At 48.0% G+C, this 25,529-nt stretch overlaps 1 long non-coding RNA gene across 1 annotated transcript in view; it reads left to right on the top strand.

Annotated features, from left to right (window-relative positions):
* Positions 1-1,767: 1,767 nt before the first annotated feature.
* Positions 1,768-25,529, top strand: part of LOC140391786 (uncharacterized) — a 147,905-nt gene continuing 124,143 nt past the window's right edge. Inside the window, exon 1 of the long non-coding RNA XR_011935184.1 lies at positions 1,768-1,938. This is a non-coding gene — a long non-coding RNA (uncharacterized lncRNA). The remainder of the gene's footprint in view (positions 1,939-25,529) is intronic.

Below are 25,529 nucleotides of genomic sequence, written 5' to 3'. Positions count from 1 at the left end.
GATGCCCATAGCCACACCTTTTGTTTGGAGGCTATGAGGCATGTTAAAGGAGAAATTATTCAGTGAGAGGACAGGTTCAGCCAGATGGATGAAAGTGATGGTGGATGGGATTGTTCAGGCTTCTGTTCGAGGAAGAAACAAAGAGCCTTCAAACCAACCTCGTGGGGAATGGAGGTGTCAAGGGACATCCATGGTGAAGAGGAGGCGGTTGGGGCAGGAACTGGAAGTTGTTGATTTATGTAGAGCATCAGAGGAACCATGAATATAGGTGAGAAGGGACTGGAGAAGAGGAGTGAGTATGGAGTCAAGATAGGAAGAAATGAGTTCAGTGGGGCAGGGGCAGGAACAGGCTGACACAATGGGCCTACTGGGGCAGTCCTGTTTGTGGATTTGGGGGATGAGGTAGAAGTGGGCTGTCCAGGGTTGGAAGATTATGAAGTTGGAAACTATGGAGGGAAGATCTCCAGAGGAGAGGAGGTCAGTGACCGTGGAAATAATAGGTTGCTGCTCGGTGGTGGGGTCATGGTGCCGGGGGAGGTAGGAGGAAGTGTCTGAGAGTTGGCATTCAGCCTCTGCAAGGTAGAGGTCAGTGCAGCAGACAACAACAGCCCCACCCTTGTCAGCGGGTTTGATGACAAAATGAAGGTTGGACCTGAGAGTGAAGTGCAGTAAGTTCAGAAGGCAACAGATTACAGTGGCTGAGAGGAGCAGAGAAATTGACAGTCCATGTCATGCCGCCACTTCTGAATGAAAAGATCACGAGCAGGTAAGTGGCCGAAGGGAGGGGTCAAGGTGGAGGAAGAATGCTGGACGAAGGGAAAAGGATCTGTTGAACAAGGGGAGGACTCCTGCCCGAAGTATTGAGTATGGAATTGAAGGTGTCGGAAGAAGTGTTCAGCATCGTGTTGAGCCTGAAATTCATCGAAGTGAATGAAGTAAGGGTATGAAGCTGAGTCCTTTGCTGAGTACAGCACGTTCAGTCTCAGAGGGTATGGTGATATAACGGTCTGTTGCTTAAATGCCAATTTTAAAGGTTGCGGGCGGAATGGTGGCACAGTCGTTAGCACTGCTGCCCTACAGTGCCAGGGATCTGGATTCAATTCCAGCCTTGGGTGACTGTGGAATTTATACTTTCTCCCTGTGTCTGTGTGGGTTTCCTCCCAAGTGCTCTAGTTTCTCACAGACCAAAGAAATGTAGGTTAGGTGGATTGGCCATAATAAATTGCCCTTTAGTGTCCAAAGATGTGTAGGTTAGATGGGATTACGGGGATAGGGCAGGGGAGTAGGCCTAGGTAGGATTCTCTTTCAGAGGGTCAGTGCAGACTCGATGGGCTGAATGGCCTCATTCTGCACTGGAGGAATTCTGTTTGCTTGAGTGTTTAAAAATGTAAGGCTATCTAGGTGATAACCTAGTAGCAAATATTAATTATTTCAATCAATTGTCTTTATACACTTTGAAACATTAATAATTCTTACAGGCCTTTATTAATTATTCCATCAAACAAACTTGCATGTAAAAGTGTGGGAGCACAGTGAGTCGAGACGGAGTGCTTTGAGGTATGAGTGCTAAATTTGGGATATCTCTGGTAAGTTTATGTCCAGCTATAATTTAGTTGAACAGCCAAACTCTGAATGTGAATGTAAAAGCCAAGTTTAACAGCAACTGCTGGGCAGTGGCAGTTGTCTGCCAATCAGCTGTAAGTGGTTGCCTGAATAAGTGTTGATTACAGTAGCAGGAAGCTGATTTAGCAGTTTTAACTAGTGCAAGTCACCAGTCCTCTATAAAAGCAGACAGATTTTGTCACTACGTAGTGTTTCGAGGTCCATTCGCTAACTTGGGGAATCATTGCAGAGGGGAAAGGAGGTGCTGTTTTTTTAATGCTTTTTTTCAGCCTCCAGTAGCTGGTGGATGTTTAAAGGGATTAAATTGGTGTACAGGTAGGTGATTGATTGGTGAGTTTTGAGACTTTAACCCTCAGTAAATTTTAATCGGAACTGGAGAAATGTAAACTATTTAATTGAATTTATAGCTTAACGGGTTAGGAACAGGAGTAGGCCATTCAGCCCATCAAGCATGCTCCACCATTTAATATGATCATGGCTGATCGGACACTGGCTTTTATACATACTATCCCCATAACCCTTTGTTATTGTTAATCAGAAATCAATCTCTTTCTTAAACATAATCATTGACTACGCTTCCACAGCTCTCTGGGATAGAGAATTCCAACGAATCATAACCCTCTGTAAAGAAATTTCTCCTCATCTCGGTCCTAAGTTACATCCCTCTTTGAAATTGTGCCCCCTGTACTCGTTGGAATTTAGAAGGAGGGGGGGGGGGGGGATCTAGACTCCTCAACCAAGGGAAAATCTTACCTGCACCTACCCTGTCTATTCCTCTGAGTATTTTGTAGGTCTGTGATCACTTCTCATTCTTTGAAATTCTAGAGCATACAGGCCCATTTTCCCAATCTTTCAAGTATTAAACTACTCAATATAGCTGCAGATAACAGTCGACAGATTCTTCTAAACTTGAAACCTAATTAGTTAAACAAATCCAACAGAGATGGCAGGGCAGACAATCCGAGGTGATGGCCGGAGAATTTGAGAGGCAGTTCGAATAACAGCAAAAGGGATTATTATTTAAATGATAAAATATTAAAACATGCTGCTGTGCAGAGGGACCTGGGTGTCCTAGTGCATGAGTCACAAAGTTGGTTTACAGGTGCAACACTTAATTAAGAAGGCAAATGGAGTTTTGTCTTTAATTGCTAGAGGAATGGAGTTTAAGAAAATGGAGGTTATGCTGCAACTATATAAGGCGTTAGTGAGGCCACACGTGGAGCATTGTGTTCAGTTTTGGTCTCCTTACCTGAGAAAGGACGTACTGGCACTGGAGGGTGTGCAGAGGAGATTCACTAGGTTAATCCCAGAGCTGAAGGGGTTGGATTACGAGGAGAGATTAAGTAGACTCGGACTGTACTCGTTGGAATTTAGAAGGATGCGGGGGATCCTATAGAAACATATAAATTATGAATGGAATAGATAGAACATAAGAACATAAGAACTAGGAGCAGGAGTAGGCCATCTGGCCCCTCGAGCCTGCTCCACCATTCAATGAGATCATGGCTGATCTTTTGTGGACTCAGCTCCACTTTCCGGCCCGAACACCATAACCCTTAATCCCTTTTGATGCACAATCAATACTATTTCTTGAGACCACGAGGAGTCATATCGATTCAGCTTTAATCAGCTAGAACTGTACCCAGCAGCGATGTTACAGAAGTGAAGGCTGCTGGGACGGCACCGGTTCTTTTACCCCGCCACTCAGGGCGGGGCTATGTACATTACCCAATGGTAGGCCCTGCGGTCTAGCCAATGGTCATTCACCTCAACCGGTACTGCAATACCTGGTATTACCACATTCATCCCCTGTTTAAAAAGGAGCCAGCGGGGTGATGGCCAGTGTCACTGTCGCCTTTGCATGGTAGGACCAGGTATTGCAGGTACCATGCTGTTGAGTGTAACGGAGAAAGTTCTTGTGTTGTTTATTTTTTCATGGTGCTACAATCAGACGATCGGGTGGCCTGGTCGTCCTACTGGAGCGTCTAAGTTTCGGCGGCGATCCTGGTGAGGGCCCCGGCGGTTGTGACTCCAGGAACGTGGTGTCTTCCTCCCAGGCAGTTTTGCCACCCCTAGGCGGCGCTGTAGGGGCGAAAAATGGGCAGTGGGGGGCGCCTGTAGGGGGCGTCAGTGCCTGTTCGGCACTGGGTCGGGGTTCCGGCGGCAGTACTGACCCTCCGGTCAGGTGCTGTGGGGGGGGGGGGGGCGGGGGCAGTGGCGTGGGCGCGCGTGGGGCTCCGGCGGGCGCCAGGTCCCGAAGGGAGACCGTATCTTGGTGTCCGTCGGGGAACGCTACGTAGGCGTACTGGGGGTTGGCATGCAGCAGGTGGACCCTCTCGACCAACGGGTCCGACTTGTGCGCCCTCGCATGTTTCCGCAGCAGGACGGGTCCGGGTGTCGCTAGCCAGGTTGGGAGCGAGGTCCCCGAGGAGGACTTCCTGGGGAAAACAAGGAGACGTTCGTGAGGTGTCTGGTTTGTGGTAGTACATAGCAGGGACCGAATGGAGTGAAGGGCCACTGGGAGGACTTCTTGCCAGCGGGAGACTGGGAGATTCTGGGACCGAAGGGCCAGCAGGACGGTCTTCCAGATCGTTCCATTCTCCCTTTCTACCTGCCCGTTACCCCGGGGTTGTAGCTGGTCGTCCTGCTCGAGGCGATGCCTTTGCTAAGCAGGAACTGGTGCAGCTCGTCGCTCATAAAGGAGGACCCCCTATCACTGTGGATTGTGGATGTATGCGGGGAAACCGAACAGTGTAAAGATACTTTGGAGGGCCTTGATGACGGTGGTTGTGGTCATGTCTGGGCAGGGGATAGCGAATGGGAACCAGGAGTACTCGTCAATCACGTTAAGGAAGTACGTGTTGCGGTCGGTGGAGGGGAGGGGGCCTTTGAAGTCCATGCTGAGGTGTTCAAAGGGACGGGAAGCCTTTATCAGATGCGCCCTCTCTGGTCGGTAGAAGTGCGATTTGCACTCCGCGCACATTCAGCAGTCCTTGGTGACTGTCCTGACCTCGATGGAGTAAGGCAGGTTTCGGGACTTAACGAAATGGAAGAACTGGGTGACTCCCGGGTGGCAGAGGTCCTCGTGGAGGGCTCGGAGGCGGTCTACTTGTGCGGTGGCACAAGTGCCGCGGGATAGGGCATCAGGAGGCTCGTTCAGCTTCCCGGGACAGTACAAGATCTCGTAATTGTAGGTGGAGAGTTCGATCCTCCACCGTAAGATCTTGTCGTTTTTTATCTTGTCCCGCTGTGCATTATCGAACATGAAGGCCACCAACCGTTGGTCCGTGAGGAGAGTGAATCTCCTGCCGGCCAGGTAATGCCTCCAGTGTCGCACAGCTTCTACTATGGCCTGGGCCTCCTTTTCGACCGAGGAGTGGCGAATTTCGGAAGCATGGAGAGTGCGTGAGAAGAAAGCCACGGGCCTGCCCGCTTGGTTGAGGGTGGCGGCCAGAGCTACGTCGGACCCGTCGCTCTCGACCTGGAAGGGGAGGGACTCGTCGATGGCGCGCATCGTGGCTTTTGCGATGTCCGCTTTGATGCGGCAGAAGGCATGGCGGGCCTCCGTCGACGGGGAAGGTTGTGGACTGGATCAGGGGTCGAGCCATGTCGGCGTAATTAGTGCCCCATTGTGCATAGTAGCTAAAGAAGCCGAGGCAGCGCTTTAGGGCCTTGGGGCAGTGAGGGAGGGGGAACTCCATGAGGGGGCGCATGCGTTCAGGGTCGGGGCCTATGACTCCATTTCGCACTACGTAGCTTTGGATGGCTAGACGGTCAGTGCTAAACATGCACTTCTCCTTATTGTAGGTCAGATTTAGGAGGTGCGCGGTCTGGAGAAATTTACGGAGGTTGGTGTCGTGGTCCTGCTGGTCATGGCCGCAGATGGTGACGTTGTCAAGATACGGGAACGTTGCGTGTAAGCTGTACCTGTCAACCATTCGGTCCATCTCAGGCTGGAAGACCGAGACCCCGTTTGTGACACCGAAGGGAACCCTTAAAAAGTGGTAGAGCCGCCCATCTGCTTCAAAGGCAGTGTACTGGCGGTCACTATTACGGAGGGGTAGCTGGTGGTGGGCAGACGTTAGATCCACCGTGGAGAAGACCTTGTATTGCACAATCCTGTTTACCAGGTCGGCAATACGGGGGAGAGGGTACGCGTCCAGTTGCGTCAACCGGTTGATGGTCTGGCTATAGTCGATGACCATCCTATGTTTCTCCCCGGTCTTTACCACCACGACTTAAGCCCTCCAGGGGCTGTGGCTTGCTTCGATGACCCCTTCCTTCAGCAGCCTTTGGACCTCGGACTTGATGAAGGTCCGGTCCTGGGCGCTATACCGTCTGCTCCTGGTGGCGACGGGTTTGCAATCTGGGGTGAGGTTCGCAAACAGGGAAGGCGGATCGACCTTAAGGGTCGCGAGGCCGCAAACAGTAAGGGCCGCCAAATTTAAAGGTCAGGCTTTGTAGGTGGCACTGGAAATCCAATCCCAGAAGGGTGGCTGCGCAGAGATGCGGCAGTACATATAGGCGGAAATTGCGGAATTCCCTGCCTTGGACGGTGAGGTTCGCGAGGCAGAACCCTTTTTATCTGCACCACGTGTGACCCGGAGGCCAGGGAGATCCTTTGTTGGATGGGATGGGTGACCAGAGAACAGCGCCTTACCGTGTCGGGATGGACGAAGCTCTCCGTACTCCCGGAGTCGATGAGGACAGACTGCACGTGGCCGTTAATGGCGATCGTAGTGGTGGCCTTCGCTAGCGTTCGGGGCCGACTCTGGTCCAGGGTAACGGAGGCCAGCTGCAGCAAGGAGTTGAGGTCGGGCAGCTCATAGTCAGCCATGCTGGGGGCTTGAAGCCCCATCCAAGATGGCGCCGCCCATGGATCGCACATGGGGACGGGGACTCCGAAGATGGCGGTGGGGAGGAACAAAATGGCGGCGCGCACTGCTCCAGCGTGGCGGAGGCCAGCTGCAGCAAGGAGTTTTGGTCGGACAGCGCGTAGCCAGCCGTGCTGAGGGCTTGAGGCCCCATCCAAGATGGCGCCGGCCATGGATCGCACATGGAGACCGGGGACGGGGTCTCCGAAGATTGAACCGGCGAGGGACAAAATGGCGCACTCCTCCAGCGTGGTTGCCAGGGGGGCAAAATGGCCGCGGCTGTGACGCTGCCTGGAGGGACAAAGGCTGCGGTGCGCGTTGGGCCGGCGGGGCTGGGAAAAAGGAGTGCGGTGGGCCTTGGACAGTCGGGACTTGAAAAAACGGCTGTGGTTGAACAGCAGGGGCCTGGAAAAATGGCTGTGGATACCGCGGCCACCGCGCAGGCTAGGTAGACCGCGCGCGGCATAGTGGCCTTTCTTGCCGCACCCTTTACAGGTGACGGTGCGGGCCGGGCAGCGCGCGCGGGTGATTCGCATGGCCGCAGAAGAAGCAGCGTTGGCCGGCGGCGGTAGCGGGGCGCCTTGCCGCGCAGGCCTGCGGAGTTAACGGGTAAGTCTGCGGGTTAAGCGGGTAAGTCTGGAGGGCTGTCGCGGCGGGCCCAGGGGGGCGCGGTGCCTGCGGGGGCGTATGCAAGGGCGTTTTTGTACGCCACGTCCATGGACCCTACCAGGGCCCGGGCCTCGGTGAGGCCCAGTGTGTCCATTTCGAGGAGCCTTCGGCGGATGTCGGGGGAAACCATACCTATCTATCTTTATCTTAAAAACATTTAATGAAGGAGCCTCTACTGCTTCACTGGGCAAGGAATTCCATAGATTCACAACCCTTTGTGTGAAGAAGTTCCTCCTAAACTCAGTCCTAAATCTACTTCCCCATATTTTGAGGCTATGCCCCCTAGTTCTGCTTTCACCCGCCAGTGGAAACACCTGCCCGCATCTATCCTATCTATTCCCTTCATAATCTTGTATGTTTCTATAAGATCCCCCCCCCCCCTATTCCTTCTAAATTCCAACAAGTACAGTCCCAGTCTACTCAATCTCTCCTTGTAATCCAACCCCTTTGCTCTGGGATTAACCTAGTGACTCTCCTCTGCACACCCTCCAGTGCCAGCACGTCCTTTCTCAGGTAAGGAGACCAAAACTGAACACAATACTCCAGGTGTGGCCTCACTAACACCTTATACAGTTGCAGCATAACCTCCCTAGTCTTAAACTCCATCCCTCTAGCAATGAAGGACAAAATTCCATTTGCCTTCTTAATCACCTGTTGCACCTGTAAACCAACTTTTTGCGACTCATGCACTAGCACACCCAGGTGTCTCTGCACAGCAGCATGTTTTAATATTTTATCATTTAAATAATAATCCCTTTTGCTGTTATTCCTACCAAAATGGATAACCTCACATTTGTCAATATTGTATTCCATCTGCCAGACCCTAGCCCATTCGCTTAGCCTAGGATAGATGTGGGGAGGTTGTTACCACCGGTGGGTGAAAGCAAAACTAGGGGGCATAGCCTCAAAATAAGGGGAAGTAGATTTAGGACTGAGTTTAGGAGGAACTTCTTCACCCAAAGGGTTGTGAATCTATGGAATTCCTTGCCCAGTGAAGCAGTTGAGGCTCCTTCATTAAATATTTTCAAGATAAGGATAGATAGTTTTTTGAAGAATAAAGGGATTAAGGGTTATGGTTTTCGGGCCAGAAAATGGAGCTGAGTCCACAAAAGATCAGCCATGATCTCATTGAATGGTGGAGCAGGCTCGAAGAGTCAGATGGCCTATTCCTAGTTCTTATGTTCGCCAAGCCCATGGAAGTGCTGTGAAAGGAGATGATGGCTGCAATGAAGTAGTGGGTGGAGGAGGCAATTATCCCGGTGAAAGTGGCGGTGTGGGAGACATAGCTGAGAGAAGTTGAAGGGGGTGGAGTATGCTCTGTCACAGCACAGTGACTAGTTTACCTCGATGGGCGAGGAGCTGAGGATAGTGGTGGAGGCCATCAAAGGACTCAGAGCCAAGGTGGAGAACCGGTCGAGGTGGTGGAATTTATGAATTCTGGGCCTGCCTGAGGGGGTGGAGGGCCCGAGGCCGACTTGAGTGCTTCCAAAGATACTGGCATATAGTTGTTGGGGGAGGGGAGAAGAACTTTCCCGATATGAGCTGGACAGGGCTCATTGGTTGCTGAGGCCCAATCTGAAGGCAAACGAGCTGCCAAAGGCGATTATAATTTGCTTTTGCAAGTTTCATGTCAAGGAGAAAGTCCTGAGTTGGGCAAGGTAAAGGCGGGAGGTGAAGTGGGAAGGAATTGGTATTTGAATATACCAGGACTTGACGATGGAGCTAATGAGAAGGTGGGTGGCATTCGGACGGGTGAAGGTGGCACTCGACAGTAATGGTGTGAGGTTTGGCATGGTCTACCCTGCAAAAAGCTGAGGGTAACCTACACTTAAGTGGGTTGGTGCTGTCATGTGAGAGTACCTTTAAGAAATGGGTGTTTATAAATGGGTGTGTATATAAATATCTGTTGTGAGAGTACCTTTAAGAAATGGGTGTTCATTACTGCAGAGATGTCAGAGTGGGTGGAGCTGGGCTGTCTGTCAGCTTTTTACTTTCACTGTTGGCTTTTTTCTGCAAGGTGGGTTTGGTTTCATTTTAGTTTTGGAGAAGCTGCAATCACAGCAGGATGTGTGTGAATCTCTGCAAGCTTATGAATGTCCATTTGCTGATTTCAACGTGGTAACTGTTCTCAGTAGTGAAGTTAAACCTGAGGTGCTTCTGTGGTTTTGTTTTCAGTCTTATGGATGTTAAAAGGAAAGCTCAAGGATTACTTAGTGTTGTATTCTTTGGGGGTTGTATTTGAATTCAGGGTTGCTAAGATGTTCACTATGTTTTAAAAAGGTTAACTTGAGTTCATAGAATAAACAGTGTTTTGCTTTTTAAAAAAAAACTTTTCCATTTCTGCTGTACCACACCTGTAGAGTGGGCCGTGTGCTCCCCATACCACAATCTATTAAAAGTTGTGGGTCAGGTGAACTCCACTTTGGGGTTCTCTAAACCCTGGCCCATAACAATGCAGACTCGATGGGCCGGATGGCCTCCTTCTGCACTGTATATTCTATGTTCTTAACTCAAGGAATTTCTACTTTGAGACGATGGAGGGGGCAGAGGCGTTTGTGAAGGCAGAAGGACTGGAACTGAAATGAGAGATGGGATAGGGGTTTGGACTTGGACTGAGGGGAGGGATCGTGTTCAGCCTTTATTTCTCATTTTGGGTTGTGTATTTGCTTCGTATTTATGGGGATAATGGTTGGGTTTCAGGTTGGTTGATGGGAAAGAGTTGTCTACCTCTGTTATCGGCTAAAGTTGGTTACAATTATATTGGGCTTTGGAGTTATGGCGGTTTTCTGGGGCGCGTTTTTGGACTGGTTTTGTTTGTTTTTTGTTTTCAGGGACTGGGTCATGGGGGAGGGGTGGGGGAGGGGATTGGGGGAGGCCCCCCCCGCCCCGCCCCAAAACGCGCATTCAGGCCCCCCCCCCCCCCCCCCACACATTAACAAGCGAAGGTTGGCTAGTGAACGGGAGTGTGGTGGGGGGGGGGGGAGGGTCTGCGGTTGTTGGAACCTGGTCGAACAGGTTTTGATGGGCCTGGGAGGTGTGCAAGGTGGAGGGATGGGAGTGATACTGGGTGACGTGTTTTCAAGGGGCAGTGGATGGGGGAATTCTGGGAGGTGACGGGAGGGGTTCCATGACGACAACGGGATGGGGTGGGTGAGGCCCGAAAAGCAGGACCCGAGGTTATGAAGTCAGATGGGGTGGGGAGGGAGTGGGGGGCTGGGGGTGGGGTGGTGGTGAGAGACTCACGGTCAGAATAGTAATGTGGAACGTGAGTTGGTTGGGGGTGCTGGTGAAGAGGTCGAGAGTTTTTACACATTTAAAGAGCTTAAAGGCCCACGTAGTGATGCTGCAGGAGACCCATCTGAGGGTGAAAGATCAGGTGAGGCTTGGGAAGGGTTGGGATGAGTCAGGTTTTCCATTCGAGGTTTGATACTGGGGCTCGGGGATAGCGGTTTTGGGGGCAAGAGGGTGAGTTTTCAGATTGAGAAGGTGGTGGCGGACCAGTGGGACAGGTACGTGATAGTGACAGCGGCATTAGAGGGGATGGTGGTGGCACTGTCGAGCGTATATGGCCCCAACTCTGATGATGCGGGCTTTGTGAAGAGGGTGCTGGATGTCATTCTGGATTTGGATACCCATGAGTTAATGGTGGTGGGAGGGGGGTGCTGGGATTGGAATATGGTGCAGGAGTCGAAGGTGGATAGGTCTCGGCTGCGCTCGCTGGCCCAGTCAGCAGGGGTGAAGGCGCTGGCTGGGCTCGTGAGTGAGGGTGGAGTGGACCCATGGAAGTTCTTGCACATGAGAGAACGGGTCTATTCCTTTTTCTCCCTGTTACATAAAGTGTACTTGAGGATAGACTTCTTCATGGTGGGGAAGGCGCTATTGGCTAGGGGTATGAGGTTGGAGCATTCAGCAACCGTGATTTTGTATCACTCTCCGCATTGGTTGGATGTCGTTTTGGTGAAGGGGATTGCCCAGAGGCAGGGTGGAGAATGGACTTGGGACCGCAGGTTTTGCAATTATAATCGGGAAGGTAATGGCAGGTGAATGGGGATGAGAAAAATATCAGCCTTAATTGAATAACAAAGCAGACTCGATGGGCTGCGTGGCCTAATTCTGTTCCTATGTCTTATGGTCTTATGGTAATCGAGGGATATGTGGAATTTATTGCACTGGAGAAATTTCGCAATCGGTGGTTTGAGAGGATCTGAAGGCAGTATGAGCAGGAAGGTAATTTCGCTCAAGGCTAAGATGGATAAGGAGGAGAGACACGAGCGGCAAAAATTTAGAGGTGATTCTGGAGGTGGATGGGAGGTACATGGTGGACCTGGACCCAGCCCTCTTGGCCAAGAGAAAGGAGTTTCAGGCTAGGTTCGACCAGTTGTCCATCAGGTAAGTGGTGCCGACAGTTGAGAAAGGTGAGGCGGAATGGTCTATGAGCATGGGGAGAAGGCAGGGTGTATGTTGGCTGGCCAGCTCTGGAGGGAGCCAGCTGCTAGGGGGATAGTTCAGATGCAGGATAAGATGGGGAACTTGGTGGTGGTCCTGGAACAGATCAATAAAGTATTTGAAGAGTTTCATAAGAAGCTATAAAGGTCGGAGCCATCCGGGGAGGAGCGAGGGATGAGGAATTTCCTGGATGGGTTGGAGTATCCGAGGTTGGGTGATGAGGATAGAGCAGCCTTGGTGGGGTCGGTGGGGGGGGGCGCAAGAGGTGAAGGAGATAATTGGGAGGATGTAGGCAGGGAAGGAGCAGGGCCTAATAGGTTCCCAGTTGAATTCTATAAGAAATGTAAGGATAAGCTGGCACCTCTGATGGTGGGGATGTTCAAGGATGCGATAGGCAGGCGTCTCTTGCCACAGACGATGGGGCAGGCTTCGATTTCACTGCTGTTAAAGAAGGATAAGGACCCAGTAGAGTATGGGTCATATAGGCCCATATCCTTACTGAATGTAGATGCCAAGATATTGGCAAAGGTTCTGGCGCTAAGGCTGGAGGAATGTCTCTCAAAGGTGATTGGCGAGGACCAGACTGGGTTCGTGAAGGGAAGACCGCTGTTCTCGAATGTGAGGACGTTGCTGACGTGATCCTGTCTCCGGTGGAGGGAAAGGAGATGATGGTAGTGGTGGCACTAGATGCACTAGAGAAGGCATTTGATTGGGTAGAGTGGGGTTACTTGATGGCAGTATTGGAAAGATTTGAAATTGGGCTGAGGTTTGTGATGTGGGTACGCCTGTACAAGGAGCCGATGGCGAGCGTTCGCATTAACAGTATGAATTCATGGCACTTTGCTCTGCACCAGGTTACGAGGCAGGGATGTCCTATGTTTCCCCCCACCCCTCTGCCTCTGTTGCTATAGAGCCCTGAGCTATCGCACTAAGGAGCTTGGGGCTGTGGAAGGGGACAGTGAGGGGGGTGGTGGTGGTGGAGCATAAGGTATCCTTGTATGCCAATGATCTGTTATTGTATATCTTGGAAGCGAGCGCGTCGGTGGGGAGTATAATGGAGTTGCTTCAAAGATTTGGGATGTTCCTGGGGTATAAATTGAACTTGGACAAGAGCGAGTGTTCTATTATCTCCCAGCCAGGAGTAGGGGCAGGAGTGGGGGTCTGCCATTCCTTTTGGCGGAAACCCACTTTGGGTATTTGGGGGTGCAGGTGGCCAGGATTAGGATGGTGGTCCTGAAGAGAGGGCTACAGGCGGGGCGTGGTGCTGGCTGAGCCTCCCAAACCTACTGTACTACTGGGCGGTGAATGTGGAGAAGGTGCAGGGTGGACAAAGGAGGGGGAGTCCCGATGGGTTAAGATGGAGCAGGGCTTGTGTAGGGGGTCGGGGTTGCGGGTGCTGACAGCTGCGCCACTCCCGATGGCTCCAGGAAATATTTGGCGAATCTGGTGGTGGTGGCCACTTTGAAGATCTGGAGGCAGTTAGGCAACATTTTGAGCTGGGGGCCTGGTCAGGGGGATGTCGATTCAGGGGTATGTCGATTCGGGGGAATCATGGGTTTGAGCCGGGGAGGTTGGATGCGAGGTTTCGGAAATGAAATGAAGGACTTGTTTTTTGGGGGACGATTCAGGAGTCTGGAGGAGTTGGGAGAGAAGTATGGATTTGTGCAGGGGGAAGGGTTTAGGTACCTTGCAAGATTGGAAGGTGTTTTTGACCTTCCCAATAGTGCCAGCCTCTTCATTGCGACAACCTCCTCATTGCTAGAGGCGGTGCTGTCAGTGAGGGCTGGAGAGGAGGGTTATTTTGGTGATCTATGGGAGGAACCTGGAGGAGGACATAGAACCTGGAGGTGTCTATGGAGTCGATTATGGCAAAGTGGGAGAAGGAGCTGTGGGAGGAGGTTGATGGAAGAGGGATTGTGGTATGAGGTACTGTCGTGTGCGAGGCAGTCGAAAGCCGTGCATAGGGCGCACCTCACTATCAAGGATGAACTGGCTGTTTGTGGGGGTGGAGGATATCTGTGAGTGATGAGGGAGGGCCCTGCAAACCACATTCATATGTTTTGGTCCTGCCCGAAGCTGGAGACGTTTTGGAGGATAGTATTTAGTACAATCTCGGGGATCCTGCACATGGCTGTGGAGCCTGGTCCCCAAGAAGACCTTTTCAGGGTGTCGGACCGGCCCAAGTTTCAGGCGAGCACGGGGTCAGATGTTTGAGCCTTTGTTATGGGAGAGGTGTTTTCAGAACCCCAAAATGTATCATGGAGTTCAACCAACCTCCCCCTTTAATGTATTGTTGCTTTTCTGAGCACACGGCTTTTTCTCCAGGTGTGATATCACAATTATGGATATGTTGGTTTTTAAACACAAAACAATGTTTATTCCATGAGCTCAACTTAACATTTGAAATAAACATTGGATCACTTAACACCCCTTACTTCAAAGATAACCCTGAAAATAATACAACACTAAATAATCCTTCAGTTATTCCTTTCAACATCCAAGTGACTTAACACCTTTAAACAGAAACACATCAGGTTAAAGGCGTTACTATTACGAGTTTAAATCACCCAAATGATCCAGAGATCGTCTTTCATGGCAGATATCACAGCAGATCCAGCTCACTGCAAACACAGACACACCCAAGCTCTTTTCCTCAAAACTGAAACTAAACTGCAAAATGGCTGAGCTAAAACCCAGCTCCACCCACACTCTGACATCACTGCATTTCTTCAAGGTACATTGCTTAAACATCCATTTCTTAAAGGCACTCTCACATGACACCTCCCCCCAAGAAACTAAAAGAAATCATCAACTTCAAGATGGTTTCATTTTTCACTTTTGCACCATCCATTAAGAAATGTACACAGTCAATATATCTTTTTGTTTAAAAAAAACAACAACATGCAACAGATATAATAATAATATAGTCCATTTTTCTTTGTTCTTCTTCCTCCAGCCGAAATCCTCCTTGATTGACAGTCTCTTTGAACAAGGTCTCTGCACGATCCAGCCATTCCTCTACTCCTTGGCATTTCTTTTTCGAGTACGAAGTCTTACAACACCAGGTTAAAGTCCAACAGGTTTGTTTCGATGTCACTAGCTTTCGGAGCGCTGCTCCTTCCTTCACCTGAGGAAGGAGCAGCGCTCCGAAAGCTAGTGACATCGAAACAAACCTGTTGGACTTTAACCTGGTGTTGTAAGACTTCGTACTGTGCTCACCCCAGTCCAACGCCGGCATCTCCACATCATTTCTTTTTAGAATCAGTTACTTTAGTTCAATCTGACCACAGAGTCCCTTGCAATTCTCCAATACAGGAGCATTGGTGATCACAGCTTTCAGGCAATCAAATGCCTGTTGAAAGTCCGCTGTCCATTGAATTTTTTTACGTTTCTTAAGCAATTCCATCAGTGGAGTAATCACGTCACAAAGCATTTGCACAACTGTTCGATCAAATCCACTCCTGCTAAGAAATCGCATTATTTCCCTTCGTCTTGAGGGTATCGGAAACTCCGCAAGTAAAGTGATTCGGGCTTCTCCAAATTCACTTTTGGCTAGGTTCATCACCAAACCCGCCGCCTGAAGTCGATCGAAGAACTCAATACGATGTTTTAAATGTTCTTTCCATGTCTGGAAGTTGTAACTAAAAGCAGATTGTCCCAATTTCTCAATGTGGGATAGGATAAGAGTCCGTTCTTGTAACGCATTCACCTTTCGATAGTCCACACACAACCGTTGGGTACTGTCTGGTTTAGGTACCATCACTATGGGTGAGCTCCATTGGCTGCAACCCACTTCAATTATGCCATTCTCCAGCATACTCAATCTCCGTTAACCTGTGCCAAATTTAAAGGATTAAGTTAATATGGATGTTGTTTGATAGGAACAGCATTTTCCACATCAACATCATGTATATTCCTTTTAGTACTTCCCAACTTATCTCTACAAACTTGCCCATGTGATATCAATAACTCTTTCAGGTCAGTTTGTTTTTCCTCTGGAAGGTAACTTAACAATTCATCCCAATTTTTAAGAACATCCTCATTTTCCAATTAAATTTGAGGTATGTCAAATTCACAGTCATCTGGATTTGGTTCGTCACTTTGAGTTAGAATCATTAAAACCTCCTTTTTCTCTCCTTCCCTTTCAAAGTACCTTTTAAGCATATTCATATGACACACTCTGTGAGTCTTTCTTCTATCTGGTGTTTTTACCACATAATTCACCTCACTTAATTTCCTTTCAATCTGATACAGTCCACAAAACCTAGCTTTTAAAGGCTCACCTACCACTGGTAACAACACTAAAACTTTATCCCCACTGCCAAAACTACGAACTTTGAATTTCTTGTCCGCTATCCGTTTCATCACATTTTGTGCAACTTTCAAATGTTGTCTAGCCAATTCATCTGCTCTATTTAATCGTTCCCTAAAATTTGACATGTAATCCAATAGTGTAATTTCTGATTTCGCACCCACCAATTTTTCCTTAATCAATTTAAGTGGTCATCTTACCTCATGACCAAAAATTAGTTCAAAAGGACTAAATTTGGTAGACTCACTAGGTGCATCCCTAATTGCAAACAATACGAATGGAATTCCTTTATCCCAATCCTCTGGATAATCTTGACAATACATCCTCAACATTGTCTTTAATGTCTGATGCCATCTTTCTAATGCTCCCTGCGATTCTGAATGGTACGCAGTTGATTTAAATGGTTTTATTCCTAAGCTATCCATAATGTCTTTGAATAACCTTGAGGTAAAATTCGATCCTTGATCCGATTGAATTTCTGTGGGTAGTCCATATCTAGTAAAGAATTTGAGTAACTCCTCCACAATCCTTTCAGCTGTAATATTACGTACTGGAATGGCCTCTGGAAACCTAGTAGACACATCCATTATAGTCAAAAGATATTGATTCCCACTTTTTGTTTTAGGAAGTGGTCCTACACAATCGATTAGGACCCTTGTAAAAGGTTCCTCAAATGCTGGAATGGTTATTAAGGGCACTGGTTTTGTCACTGCTTGAGGTTTCCCTCTCACTTGACATGTGTGACATGATTGACGAAATTTAACTACATCTTTATGTAGTCCAGGCCAATAAAAGTGTTTCTGGATTTTAGCTCTAGTTTTCCTTATTCCCAAACGGCCTCCCACTGGTACCTCATGTGCAACTTGCAACACTTCCTTTCTATACCCTACCGGCAATACTACTTGATGAACTTCTGCCCACTTTTCATCCGCCTGCATATGTACAGGTCTCCATTTTCTCATCAAGACATCACTTTTACAGTAATAACACTCTGGTATACTCTCGGATTCCTCTTCCGTATATGCTTTCTGATATATCCGTTTTATTTCTACATCTTTCTGTTGTAACTCCGCCAATTTTCCTGAACTAAAAATATCCGCCTCATCCTCCACCTGTTCTTGTTCTTTTTCAACCATCTGATCAAAAATAATTTCTGATAATTGCACTTCAACTTCATCTTCACTCTTTAATTTCTCCTCTTGTCTTAACCTGTGACTTTGCAACCGGGTTACGACACAATCCGGAAAAATCCCAGGATATTTGTCCTTCAACCCTTCAGTTGTCTGATTTTCCACTGGCTTATCAACCACAGTAGGCATCACTCCCACCTGCGATCCAGCTATATCATTACCCAAGATAAACTGTATTCCTGGACAAGATAGTTTCTCTATTATTCCTACTACCACTTCACCACTCTTCACTGGACATTCCAACCTTACCTTATATAATGGAACACTACTCCTCTCACCCTGAATTCCACATATCACCACCTTTTCTGGTAACATTCTTCCCAAACTACATAATTGATCATCTCTTACCATTAAAGATTGATTAGCCCCTGTAGCTCTTAAAATTGTGACTTCTTTACTGCTCCTCCTGATACACATGAGTAAACTTTATCCACACAAGTAAATTCTTTAAAGACATCTGGCACCTTCTTAACAATTACTTCTTGAACAGGCTGTACAATCATTTGCATCTCCTTCGCTTCCCTTGGGCTTTCCTTTACCACTCTAACAAATCCCACTGTCTTATCCTGTTTTACCACATCAGCCTTCCCAGTGCTTTTCTTCAACCACCAACACTGTGACTTTACATGGCCTAGTTTATTACAGTGAAAACATTTGAAACTTTTCATTTCTTTTCCACCCTCCTGGATTTCTTTTTTAATCTGAGGTACACTCTCTTTATTATCTCCCATCAGATCACCTTTACCTTTACCACTTGGGTATTTCTCATGTCCCCAGTTTCTATACCTCACCGGCTGAAACTGATGTCGGAAACCAATATTTGATTTATGAACTAATTCATGATCATCTGCCATTTCTGCTTCTGATCTCGCAATTTTAACCCTCTGTTCTTCCACACGAGCTCTCACTACATCAGGAATTGAATTTTTAAACTCCTCCAAAAGTATAATTTCTCTGAGAGTTTCATACATTTGGTCTATTTTCAAAGCCCTTATCCACCTATCAAAATTACTCTGTTTGAGCCTTTCAAGCTCCTTGTATGTTTGACCAAATTCTTTCCTTAAATTTCTAAACCTTTGTCTGTAAGCTTCAGGCACTAGCTCATATGCACTTAAGATGGATTTCTTCACCTCCTCATACGTTCCAGATACCTCCTCCGGTAGTGATGCAAACATTTCACTAGCTCTACCTACCAGCTTTGTTTGAATCAGTAATACCCACATGTCCTGTGGCCATTTCATTTGTTTAGCTACCTTCTCAAATGAAATGAAAAAGGCTTCCACTTCCTTCTCGTCAAACCTTGGCAATGCTTGGACATATTTAAATAGATTCCCACCAAGCCTTCGACTATGACACTCTTTCTCACTATCCTCATCACTATCATCCAACTGTACATTTCCCTTGACGTCTGCCAATTTTAACTGATTGTCATGTTTCATGGCCATTTTCTGAAGTTCAAACTCCCTCTCTTTATCTTTTTCCCTGATCTGTATCCCCCTTTCTTTTTCTTTTTGTTCTGCTCGGGCTATTCTTTCTTTTCTCCTTTCTTCTCTCTCCTTTTCTTTTTCCTCTCTCTCTCTCTCTTTCTCTCTCTTTTTCCTCTCTCTCTCGTATTCAAGCTGCTTTAATTCTTTCTCATGTTCCATTTGTTATTTTTGCCATTTCCAATGAGTCAAACTCTATCTCAGGCAACTTTAAATGCTTAACCACCGCCATAATTACCTCATCTTTTCGCATTTTGTCAGGTAATGTGAACTGCAATGTTTTTGCCAGACCCAACAGTCTGCTTTTAGTCTCTGTCCGTAAGGTACTGCGTGTGACAGTCTCCACCCCCAAAATCTTCAGTGCCTCTGAAAGAGCCATTGTCCACAACACACTGAAACTAAAATACCACACCGGCAAAGCAACAATCCTTCACTGTCTTTAAGTTCACAACCACCTCACTAATCGCTCGTTGCTGGGTCCTGCTGGGGTGGAGGCCAGTCTTTCCACCCTGTGCCTCGGCGTGGTGGGGTTCCTGCTGGCGTTTGTGATCCTGGAGGAGGTGATGTTTAAGTTGTGGGGGGCAAAGGAGGCGTTCTACAATTCTTGGTTTATTATGCACTGTTGGGAGTTGGTAGCTGTTGCTTTTGTAGGAACTCTGTGGGTTTGGGCAGTGGGGGGGGACTGTTTTCTTTTTTTATATTTTTGGGATTGTTTTGTTTCTGTTTGTTTTTGTAAGGTGAAAATGAGGAACGTGTGGCAAATATAGATATCTAAAAACATATTTATTTATACAAATGTGTGCTACAATTTCATTTACTTTATGAATGGTACGCATATTCAGATACATTAGATTTGTATTTTTGTTACCTTTGCAATATCTGGTCTCCATTATTGGTGTATTCTTAGGCTTTATCATGCTGTCCCTGATGATCTATTAACCACATTCCGCATTATTATTATGGTCTCCTGCCTTGAATCAACCCCTTGGTTTGCTACATCTGATCAAACTTGATCCCTCTTTCCTACCTAGTTACACGATTTGCAAGAACACTTGTCCCACCACAGTTTAGCTATAGACCATCCCAAGAGTACAGCCCATACTTTCCCCAGTACTGGTGCCTAAGCCCCATGAACCAAAACCCACTTCGCCCAAACTGGTCTTTGAGCCAAACATTCATCTCGATCTTATTTGTTCTTTGCCAATTTGCACACGGCCCAGACAATAATCTAGAAAGACTTGGTACCTAGTCTCTCAAACTTATTGTACAGAACCTCTTTCCTTGTGATGCTTATGTCATTAGTACATGGACCATGAACATTGCAAGTTCCCTTTGAAAGTTCCTCTCCAGCCTGAGCAGATCCCCCTCCCCCACTTGAACAACATCCTGCACCATGGTTCCATGGCTAGCTTACTCAGTCACCTTGCACACCTTGTTTTCATCCACACAGTTTATGAGCACCCCAAACCTGTTTAACAATTGCAAAGTCTGAGGCTCTTCCACTCCTGTCTGTTCAATCCCTATACCTGCCTCACACATGGTCACATGCTCCTGTTCCTCACTGCTGACCAAAACAGGTGATCCTATTCTAAGAGGTGTGCAGTTCAGCTTCTAGGTCAGTAATCCCGTTCCATAATGTCATGATATTCAAACACACACATCATGATAGACACACCAACAGACAAATCAGAACACACACCACCACAACCAATCACAGAAAGATATAAAAGCACAAACACGACACCTGGTGGTCAGTATTAGCTGGAGAGGAGTACCAGGACAGACCTGCTACACGACACACTCAGGGAGACAGCACGTGCAGAGTATCCAGAACGAACTGTATTATAAGAGTTAAAATTAAATAGAGTTGTACCACATACAACTGTGTTGGCTCATCTGTGCACCAGAGCACCCAACACCACATGGTACAGGAGTGGATCGATACCTGCCGGCATACCTCAGTGTACACAGACAACCAGCAGTGCCCAGGCAAAATGATAGAGCTCCCGGTTCCGCAGCCGCTCCAGTGCTACGGCGATCTCCGCGAAAACTGGCGGCGATTCCGGCAAGTGTTCGAATTGTTCCTGGTGGCAGCTGAACTCCAAGACCTGGATGATAGCGAAAAAATTGAATTTCTCCTCACCATCGCTGGTGCAAGGGCAAGAGAAATATTCACAAAGTTCAGGTTCTTCAGGAGGCAGCAAAGGTACGATTACCAGGCAGTCCTGGACAAATTCTCCAAGTACTGTGAAGAAAACGCAATCCAATCGGCAAGTAAAGGTAAGAAAAGCGGCAGTACTCACCTCGTGGCTGGGATCCCGGAGCCCGAATTCCCAGAGGCCGAAATCCCGGGCCTGAGAGAGGGCTGGGTCGAGGTCGGCGGCCATCTTGCTAAAGGTATCACGCTAGCACAGTTGTGCGAGCAGTGCGCAGAACCGGAAGTATCGTTTGCGCATGCGCGAGATGCTGCGCATGCGCAGTCAAGAAAACGGCCATTGGTAAAGGAACAGCGATCTGAGCATGCGCAGTCGCTTCCTACGTGCTACATACCGAGCGTCAGGATGTCAGAGACCCCAGACCCCACCAATTTAAAGGGGAAATGTCCCAAATCCAATTTAAAAGGGAAACGTCCCAAATCAAAAAAACAAAAATCTGTTAAAGCTGCAAAACAACCTCCCCTCACCTGGAATAACAGCACATTGCCGCAAATTGACCCAGGAGATGAATTTGACCTCCGAAGAACCCTCCGACAAGCAGTTACCTACGCACAAGCCGATGATTCCGACCTCGAATACTTCGATGACGATCTTTACAGTGTTTCCGGACCTCGCGAGCCCAATGATAGCTCCGTGGTCCTATACGACTATGACTCGGACGAACCTTTCGTGTTGCACATTGGCGGCCCCCACATTGAATCCGACGCAGATGCGGATTCATTTTTCGGATTTGAGGATCTTCAATCCAGCAGATATGACGTCCCAACTTATCAGTGCCGGATGATGCTGCAGCCTGACATTAACAGACAGGGAGCGCTGCAAGCACACGGAGAGCGCCCTGCTGCACACGTTGAGCACACGTCCCGCTCAACGTTCCCGACTCTATGAAAGAAGACATGCAAGACTCCAGAGCGCAGTCCTCGCATGAACCAGAAGTGACTCCAGTGTCACAAGCCTCCACAGCAAGCTCGTGGACAGACTCCACAATTGCAGAAACGCAAGACTCCAGAGCGCAGTCCTTGCATGAACAAGAAGTGACTCCAGAGTCACAAGCCTCCACAGGGAGCTTGTGGACAGCCTCCACGATAGAAGCAACGCAAGACTCCAGAGCGCAGTCCTTGCACGAACAAGACCATGAGGGTCTAGCAACCTCTCCTGACCAACCAGCGGCAGACGATGCAAGTCTGCCATGCTCACGTGAACAGCAAGAAGGCTATAACAGCCTACCATGCTCCACTACACAGCAGCATGACCATGACGGTCTCTCATGCTACAATGAAGGGCACAGCGCTGAAGACTGTTCAAGCCCAACTGAAGACAAGCCAAAGGAATCGCCTCTTCCAAGCCCGAAGAAAAAAGGTTTATGCGCTGACCTTCAGGATCATTATAGCCGAACAGAGATTAATAATGCTGCACGGTCACAGAAGGATGCTGAGGATTTGCTAAAGAAATTAATTGAATGTTTAACTTGCAAGGAGTAGACTGAATATTGCCTGTGTTTTAGTACGGATCGAAAAAATGGACAAGACATTGATCCTCAGGTAATGGAAATAACACAACCTGAATCATATCTACAGCAGGGACAAATGTCTCCCTTCAACACAACACCCGATTATCCATTGTACCACACTAACCCCAGTGATTAAGCAGTTATGTATGGGGAGTATAATGTGGGCAATTGAGAACAGTAAAAGAGAGACTGTGACCATGCCAGTCCCAGCAAAATCAGACCCAGAGACCATGAAGGCATGTACATTAGACAAAGATACATATGAGGTACCTGAGAAGAAAAGTGAAACTGAATGTTCTTTGGAAAATAGTACAATGTCGATAGAAACATTGGATCCTATATTCGAGACCATACATATGGGAGAATTTGGGGGTAATAAACAAGGTTCTGCAATGTCTGGGGGAAGATTTAAAATTCCAAAGAAGAAAAGCCCAAATGAAGGACAACGGCAAGACAATGACAGTCCACCGACATGGTGTGCACCATCAGATGAAAACTCTGACAATTTACCCAACCCTAGTGAACAGCAAGCTGCTAATGAGGATCTATCCACGGGATGTGAGACGAGCGACGACAGCATCCCACTTCCCATGCAAAAGGTGCAAGGTGACAGACCTCACCTAGTGCGTACCGAGGCACTCGACGATCACGGTGGGACCACTGACGACTGCGGTGGCGGCGCACCGCTTCCACCCTCGATGGCTCGAGCCTCTCCACTGTTTGGTGCATTCCTGCATGTTCCGACTCCAGAAGTGCAGCTTCAGGGAATCTCGGCTGCCTCCAGTGAACCTGTTGGGACTCCGGACGGGGAGCATCGACGGAAGGCAGACCGGACTCCAGATGGGGAGCAGCCAAGCGCCGACTCTGATTCGCACATGCCAGACCTTGCTCCGGACGGGCGGTGTCGCGGCCTCGGTGATGGCACGCTCAGGGTGACGGCGGATGCCACGGCGACAGGGAATGGATCGCGTGGCAGTCCCACTGGGTCGGCAGTGGCGACCAGCACCGGTGGTCCAAGACGGACACACCAATTCGCGCCATCGCCAGACGTTGATGCGAGCAACAATTCTCTCTCCAAGGCGACATGCTTCGACGTTTCTCTGCGGAGTCGCCCTTCCGGCACAGCAGGTGGCCGGAACCAGCGTGCACGGTCTCGGCCAACTTCCACATCTGGCACAGTCATCGCCTTGCATGATATTAGTGATGGTGCTACTTCGATGGCAACGACCCATCGGCTACAAGATGCCGTCCACCACAAACATAAAAAGAAAAAAGACTCCACCTTGTTCCTGGCATGCAGGGCGGATGGATTGGTGCATAGGCGCAATCCGCGAGCTTTGCGCCGCCTTCCACGCTCGCAACTGAACCGTACGCACACACCGGATCCTCCACTGGTTCCCAAGGATGACTTCGTGGAGATGCCACGGATCATGCCCCTTCCATCGCCACCAGAACCAAACCACAGCCAAGGCAACACTAACAAAGATGTTGAATGTTATATTTGCACAAATGAAAAACCAAGCACTGCACGAAGTACAACAAATGGAAAAGTAGAGACTTCGGCAACAGCATCACCTCCAACAGTCCAAAGTGAACCAGTGTGAACCCAAATCTCCACAGCTGAACCGGCTTGAGGACCAGCCTATTCTTGAGGCGGTCACCCATTAGACTGGACTTATAACGCTGTTCATACGTTCAAAAAGTCAAACACTTCTGTATTATAACCTGTTGTTGTTTATCGTTCCAGATATCGTCTGACCGGACCACTGTTCAAGTTGTTTTTTTTCTCGCATTCATGTTTTGTTATGGTACAACCTTGTTAGTGTGACGCACCCGACATCGCCCCATGTAAATAGTTACGTCATACACACACGCTGTACACAACACATGCACACTCTTAGATGCACTCACGACACGATTATATTTATAACCACGTAGGCACATATCTTTGTAAAAAGGGGGGATGTCATGATATTCAAACACACACATCATGATAGACACACCAACAGACAAATCAGAACACACACCACCACAACCAATCACAGAAAGATATAAAAGCACAAACACGACACCTGGTGGTCAGTATTAGCTGGAGAGGAGTACCAGGACAGACCTGCTACACGACACACTCAGGGAGACAGCACGTGCAGAGTATCCAGAACGAACTGTATTATAAGAGTTAAAATTAAATAGAGTTGTACCACATACAACTGTGTTGGCTCATCTGTGCACCAGAGCACCCAACACCACACATAATTCTTCTAGCTACTTTTTGCAGATGTTTGTCATGGATCGCCTTGGCATCCAAAATCTCCCACATTCCACAGCTGCAACATAACACTTGTCCTGCCATTGTAACTTGTTTCATAATTTGATTACTCACTTAATTAACTTTGAATAATTCCTATGTATTACTCTTTTTCCACTGTTCACCAAATTCCCATGTCACCTTAATTTGCTACTCACTCAGTCTCCATCTCACTCTAATTAACATCTCTTGAACCAACTGCTTTCCAGTGATTGATAGATAACTGCCACTCCAGGCAGTTCTCTGCAAGCTAGTTTACTTGAAGTTTAATACTATGTCAGATCTTTAGTTAAACGTGAAAAGGATTTAACAGAGATTACCATATGAACCTAACTTGTTACTCAGTTTCCATCTCACTCTGGCATGGTCATCTGTCTCCACACCCACCCCTTATTGACAAGGGAAGAGAGGAAGGTGTTACATGGAAAATATGAAATGGGAGCAGAATTAGGCCTTTAAGCCCCTCGAACCTGCTCCATGGATGATCGGTTTGTGTTTTGAGTTGCACATTCCCCCCTACACCTAATAATCTTTTAATTCCCTTGTCTCACATGAATCTATCTATCTCCACCTTAAAAATATTCAGTGACCCTGCTGCCACCGCCTTCTGAGGTAGAGAATTCCAAAGTCACGTGATCCTCAGAAATAATTTCTCCTCATCTCTGTCCTAAAAGGACGGCCCCTAATTTTACAACATTCCCCCCTAGTCCTGGACTCACCCACAATAGGAAACATCCTTTCCATGTTCACATTGTCACGATCATTCACGATCAGATATATACTTGATTTAAGTCACTCCTCACTTTCCCAGTGAAAATAAATCTGGTCTGCCAACCATTCCTCACTAGACAACCTGCTCGCTCCAGGTATCAATCTAGTAACACCAAATGCTTACTG

Source organism: Scyliorhinus torazame, chromosome 15 (genome assembly GCF_047496885.1).
Source record: "Scyliorhinus torazame isolate Kashiwa2021f chromosome 15, sScyTor2.1, whole genome shotgun sequence".
In the NCBI taxonomy this organism is placed as follows: Eukaryota; Metazoa; Chordata; class Chondrichthyes; order Carcharhiniformes; family Scyliorhinidae; genus Scyliorhinus; species Scyliorhinus torazame.
Note: the sequence above shows the minus strand (reverse complement) of the source record. Positions and strands in the feature narration are given on the sequence as shown.